Source organism: Carex rostrata, chromosome 14, assembly GCF_964058835.1.
Source record: "Carex rostrata chromosome 14, lpCarRost1.2, whole genome shotgun sequence".
Classification (NCBI taxonomy): domain Eukaryota; kingdom Viridiplantae; phylum Streptophyta; class Magnoliopsida; order Poales; family Cyperaceae; genus Carex; species Carex rostrata.
In genome coordinates this window covers 5397559-5404763 of record NC_135931.1, presented here as the reverse complement: position 1 = coordinate 5404763, position 7205 = coordinate 5397559, and positions in this window count along the sequence as shown.

The following is a 7205-nucleotide window of genomic DNA, read 5'->3' as shown; positions in this document are numbered from 1 at the left end:
GATAACGTGGCACTCATTTATTGGCTATTATCATGTCAAGTGTTGATATTATATTATTATTAATAAATAAATAAAAATTTGTTTTATACATGTGGTTTCATTTACAGAGGAAGAAGACATTCGCTGAACACGTTCTATGAAGTATACCAATAAAGATCGGACATTCATGAGTTCTTGGCTTCTTGCCTTCTTTGGCTTTATTGCGTTTGGAATTTAGCGGGTTTCCGGGCGATTGAACGAATAGTTTATTATTAGACCGGGTCTAAGAATAAATTACGGCCGAGAGGATCGAATGGGTAGAAAACTCGGAAGGACGCGTTCTACGAAAACGAGGAAAACCGACGGCTGTATTCCCGGAACTTTCAACTTCTCTCTGTTAAACACGTAGAGGGTGTTCGGCAAGGGTCACCAGCTTAAAATTTAAGCTGCACTAAGGAGAGGGTGTTCGGTAATAAAGTTGAAGAATCACTTTCTTAAGAATACCTTAAGCTTGAAAAAGTGCTTAAGCCATGTAGAATCAAAGCTTAAAATCTTGGGCAAGCTTAAAAAGTAGGGTAAAAGGAGCACTAAGAAAGTAGTTTTAAGCTTTATAAAGGAACACTTGTTCGGTAAGCTTAAGACTCCTTAGGGTGCTAAGGAGCTCTAAGGAGGCTTAATCTGCCCCTGCCGAACACCCACGTAGAAATGTAGAATGTATTTCCTGGATTTACATATCCATTTTTTCCTACAGAGGGTAATTAGTGAGATGTCTAGGAGATTTTAGGGGAATTTTCATGCTTTTTCTATGAACTATGTAAGTTTTGCAGCCTACGGGAATGAAAATGTATTTCCTGATAATCTAGTGGTGAAAATTCTGGCCATTTTTATTAATATCCTTAAAAAAAATTAATTTTAAAAATAACCCTACATTTAATTTTTTATTAAAAATGCCCCAACCGCCAGGCCCACGGGCGGCCCAAAACACAAGCGGACCGCTCGTGGTTGGGGCGCTCCATGCCAACTAGCGGAGCGCCCGTGGCTGGGGCGCCCCATGGTCTTTTTTTTATTATTTTTTTTAGAGATCTTAGTATTTTGATTTGAATAATTTTGTGAAAAAAAAAGTTTTCTTATTTAGAGTGTATGCCAAAAAATAAAATATTTGATATATTTACGAAGTGATGTCGTAAATTTTTATAACTTTGATTTTTTTTTTTTTTTTTTTTTGGTGAACTTTGATTTTATTTGTCAGTTGGATATCACAAGTCTAAATATAACACTAATAAGGACTTGGCCTTTATTATAGTTTTTATAATATATGTATAATATACACACATACACGTATACACATGCACACATACACATACACATACACATATACACATACACACATATACATATACATATACTAGTATTTTGATTTAAATAATTTTGTGAAGAAAAAGTTTTATTGTTTAGAGTGTATACCAAAAAATAAAACATTTGGATATATTTATGAAGTGATGTCGTAAATTCATATAATATGTGTATGTGTATGTATATGTATATGAATATATATATGTGTATGTTTATGTGTATGTGTATATTATACATATATTATAAAAACCATAATAAAGGCCAAGTCCTTATTAGTGTTATATTTAGACTTGTGATATCCAACTGACAAATAAAATCAAAGTTCACCAAAAAAAATAAAAATAAAAAAATCAAAGTTATAAAAATTTACGACATCACTTCGTAAATATATCAAATATTTTATTTTTTGGCATACACTCTAAATAAGAAAACTTTTTTTTTCACAAAATTATTCAAATCAAAATACTAAGATATCTAAAAAAAAAAAGGACCATGGGGCGCTCCGCTAGTTGGTATGGAGCGCCCCAGCCACGGGCGGTCCGCTTGTGTCTTGGGCCGCCCGTGGGCCTGACGGTTGGGGCATTTTTAATAAAAAAAATTAAATATAGGGTTATTTTTAAAATTAAGTTTTTTTAAGGATATTAATAAAAATGGCCGTGAAAATTCTAATACTTCGACTGTTAATATTTTCAGAACAAAAACATGTCGATATCATGATTCATCGATTTTATTCTATTTTTTATATTATTTAAAAAAATTATTTCTTATCTATAATGATCTTATTTAAGTAAACATAATTATATTTATTCAAGATTTATGTCGTTTCAAATTAATATATAATACACAACATTTGTTGTCGTCCCTATTTATTTATTTATTTATTTATTTAAATAAGTTGAATTTTATCAGCCTAAGTTTAGGGGTGTCAACGGGTACAATAAGGATTGAGAAAGTATTTTTATATTTGTATTCGTTACAAATTGTCTTTACTCATGCTCTACCCTTACATGCTACAAATTATCTTACATGTACTCTACTCTTATCCGTTATGGTTGTTGGATAACAAAACGGTAATGGATAAATAACGGATAATCCTAATGTAATAATTATTTTTATTATTTATTAAATAAAACATTAAAATATAGGGGGAATTTCATGTATACCCCTCAAAAACTTCAAAATTACGTATTTCCCCCTCTAAAATTCATAATATCATATTTACCCTTCTAAATTTCAAAAACTCACAAATTTACCCAATTTATTAATTGTTCTGTTAAAAGGAATTTTTTAATTTACAAATTACCTATATTACCCTTCATTAAAAAAACTAAAAATCATCTCTTCCCCATCTCTCTGCCACATGCGTTCTTTGTGAAAAATTTATGTGCTCTTGTTCATGGAGTGTATTTGAAGTTGTCAGATCCTTTCCTCCCACTGCCGAGGCGCTCATGTCTAAGATTAAGGCTTCCACCGAGTACTCCCGCTGCTCTCGTTCGCTACCCAGCACCAACTCCTCGACCGAGAAACAAAGAGTGGGTCCACCATATCCGTACTGACTAATGAAATTTCAATCAATGTCTGTAGCTGCTGAGTAGTAGGGAAATCAAAAGACTGTTTATTATCTTCAATGATAAATATAAAAAAGATATTCAACAAAATATATTTCATTAGTCTCTGCAATAAAAAATACCGATATGAGCCCAATTTTTTTTTTTGGAAAACAGGAAACCAAGCCCCACTCCCTCCCTCTCTTCCATGTTTCATGATTTCATCAAAACCACAACAACAAAATGGTACCTATAGCAGCCAAACAAGAAAATCATTATTGCCATTTTTATTTTATCATCAATTTGTTTTTCTCCTATTCACTTTAACCCACAGAGACAAAAGGAAGCAAAAGACAGAGGGAGAGGACAAGGGGTGGAATGGCATGGAAGCAATCAAGGCTTGAGGACGAGGAATAGACCGAGCTTGGAGCTCCTCTCAATAGCCTTGGTGTCAACCTCTGCAGAGATGGTGAAGAGAGACTTGGGGCGCTACTTGTTCTCTTTGTGGGCAATAGAGAGATGGGAAAGAGATGATTTTTAGTTTTTTAATGAAGGGTAATATAGGTAATTTGTAAATTTAAAATGCCTTTTAACAAAACAATTAATAAATTGGGTAAATTTGTGAGTTTTTGAAATTTAGAAGGGTAAATATGATATTATGAATTTTAGAGGGGGGAATATGTAATTTTGAAATTTTTGAGGGGTATACATGAAATTCCCCCTAAAATATATATTCATTTCACACATGATGGTACTTTATTGAAAAAAAATATGATCATGCTAAGTGCAAGTAAACCAATTAAAGTACTCTTATCCGATCTGGTAATGGGTCGAAATAAGTTTTATCTGTACCCTTACTCGTTTAGATAACGAAAAAAATATTTACATGCACCCGTACCCGATAAGTTAAAAAAAAAAAAAAATCTTACCCGTACTCGTCTTATCGAATACGGTACGGGTCGGATAAACAGATAGAAGGATGCCATTGACACTCCTACCAAAGACACGGTAATAATTAATATTAGCAAGTTGTAATCTGTTGTGAAGCGTTCATGAGAGGGAGGGGGAGGGGATGCATGACATATAAGTGGTTTTTTTTTTTTTTTTTAAAGTAGTGCCTATCTAAAATTTACGTCTTGTATCTTGACTTAATTTTTTATAACTAAAATATAAATTGAAATTCAAAGGAAAGGAGTATTTTTGTTAGTTACTATTTATTAGCAAAAAAAAAAATGATGCGTTAGAAGTGTATACCAAAAATACAGTTTATTGGGAGGTCTCGAGCGAGAAATAAGATAAAACCATATTGATTTAACATTTCTAATTTTATTAAATAATTTTTTCAACTGTAGCAAATGAATACTTGTTTTCTCTTTGATAGATATAGGATGTATAACATAGCTACTATCGTCAAATTGTCAATTTATACTAATTGACTTTTATTTACAATTTGAATTTAGAATCAATATATTTTAATATCATTCATGACATTGTTGAGTAATTATTCTTTTTACTGGTCTAATTTTTATGAGATTTTTTTTCGCTTATAATGTCTCTATTGCAACACACAAGCAAAGTATCGGTAAGAGAAGCGATTGTATTCCCGAAACTTTCTATTTAATTTTAAAAAAAGAAGCAAAATACTAGATTTAGAAAGTCCGGATATTTTAATTTTCGCTCATAAATACTTTTAATTAAAAGATTAATAACAATATCTAAAAGTTTGATCTCTAAAAAAACGAACAATTATTTAACTGTTCTTCAAGAATCTTGATATAAAATTCTGTCCTTCTCCTTTTTTATTAAAAAAATGAATTTTGAATTAAAATTAAATGTTCAGTTCTTCCTAAGACGGGATAATAATCCGACGGCTTTTTTTATAAAACATTATTGTTTCCCCATGATGTGTTCAATAAAAATTGATTAAAGTTGGAATTTCAATTCCGGTCTTTCTAGATCCCGGATTTTGTTTGATATTTTTTTAGAAATTCATTCGGAACTAATTTCGGAAATAAAATCTGTTGAAATTACCTAGAAAAAGTTTATATTCAAACCCAATTTGTTGATTTGCTTCGAAATGCTAAATACTTCGATCTGAAAAAAGTCTCCTAAAAAAATCTACTCCGTCAATCTGAACAGTTGCTGGATAGCCTTACGATGATATGGACCGTCTATTGGAATCATAACACTTAGATTCGTGCTTAACCTTAGCTTCTCGGTGCATGCTCTCGGTGTGCTATCTCGTAGATGAATAATTTAACTTGTCTCAGGGAAAAATAAAAGAATTTTAACTATTGAAGACTGTTTAATTGTACTTATATAAATTGTGTTCCATTAGTGTGCCGTGTGCAATAATCCGTACCGTAAACACGTAATCATCGTTTGACACCTAGATTTCAAGATTAAAATCTGCTGTTATTCTTGTGCATGAACAGTATTCCTGCTATCCCTGGTTTTCCAAATTCAACCATTAAATTGTTTCGAAATATGTGCACAGAAAAGTTCTAAAAAACGTTGCTTTGAGATTCGTTATAAAAAAATATTAAACGATTGGATTAAAAAAAACAAAAATAGCAGGGTTACTGTTCACGAAAAGAGGATAGCAGCGGATTTCATTCATAGATTTCAACATGTTATCCATATTTTATAGTTGATGATATGATCAAATAATATCCTGTCCACGGCATGACGTGACGAGACATTAAGCTTTTTATTCTCAAGCCCATTTTCAGACTTTGTTCAATTATTGAAGAAAAAGTTAAATTTACGAATCTTCAATTTTTTTAATGTTTGATTTTGGCTGAATAAAATTTTAAATTTTAAATTATGCATATACATAAATCGCTCGTGAAAATAAAAAGTTTAACAATTTAAATTTACCGTTTAAAATCAACTTAATAGATTTTAAAATAAATTAACCTCTTTCAATTCTTTCTCGACTCACAAACGCTAACCTCGCTCATAAATCATATACTTATATAAAACAAAAGTATTATTTTGTCTGAATAAAATTTTAAATTTTAAATTATGCATATACATGAATCGCTCGTGAAAACAAAAAGTTTTAACAGTTTAAATTTGTCGTTTAAAATCAATTTTAAAATAAATTAACCTCTTTCAATTCTTTCTCGACTCACAAAGTCACAAGCGCTAACCTCGCTCATAAATCATATACTAATATAAAGCAAAAGTACAAAATATATTTCAAAGTTTTTCAACGAGTAATATGAGCCGGCATTTTAAAATTATTTTAAAGAAATGATTTTTTTTTCAAATTTTTTAGATCATTTGTTTAAAAAATAATCAAAGTTTTTCAACGTGTAATTTAAAGTCACTATCCCATTTCGATCATTTCTTTAAAATAGTTAAATGATCATTTTTTCAACATGTAATATGAGCCGGCTCGCGAGCTCACGAGTCGAGCCAAATGTTTACATGAGTCGAGTCGAGCCAAGCTTTTTTCTTTCAAAAATGAGCTGAGTCGAGTTAGAACATTTTTTAGTTTCAAGTCCAATTTGTTATGAAATATTGAGCCGGCTCGACTCATAAGCAGCCCTACATGTTCTGATTGAACTGTCCAAATCCCGAAATTTTTAAAAATACCATTTTTTTTAAATTATTAAACCAAAACACCAATTTCGGTTGGAAATTATATTTTTCGCATGGCCGCTTCCCGGGGAAGTGGGCACTTATTTGGGCCGCTTTGGGGGCCAGCGGCCACACTGGATTTTGCTTTTTTTTGGAAAACATAATTTTTTTTTGTATTAAAATATTAGAAATGTTGAATATATTTCTTTGAAAATAGATGAAATACAATATAATTTGATTTATTAGAAAGACTGCAACAAATAACCCGGATCAATATTTTTCAGGCCGGATTTTTCGCGGCTGTAAGAAAAATTAATATATTTCTTTATGTGTTATTGAAAAATAATAAAAATACTTAGATTCCGAGTTATTGATCCCGGTTCAAAATTCACTTCTAGGTAATACAAAAAATATTATGATCCTTCTATTACATTTAATTTTTAAAAAGTTGTATCTATTTTTGAAAAAAAATAAAAACTTTAATTTATTTAATGATTGTTTTTCAAAAATAATTCTCAAAATAGATATAACTTTTTATAAATTAAATGTATTAGAAGGATAAGCATGAAAGAAAGATAAAAGCAAAATAGTACGATAAATAACAACATGAAAGAAAGATAAGCATCCTGATATAACAAATCACAGTATATGACAACACTAGAGTAAAAAAAAGTACAAAAACAAACAACAACCTAAAAGTCAGAAGGAGTGAATGGGCGCCCTCCTGGTCCTCAAACC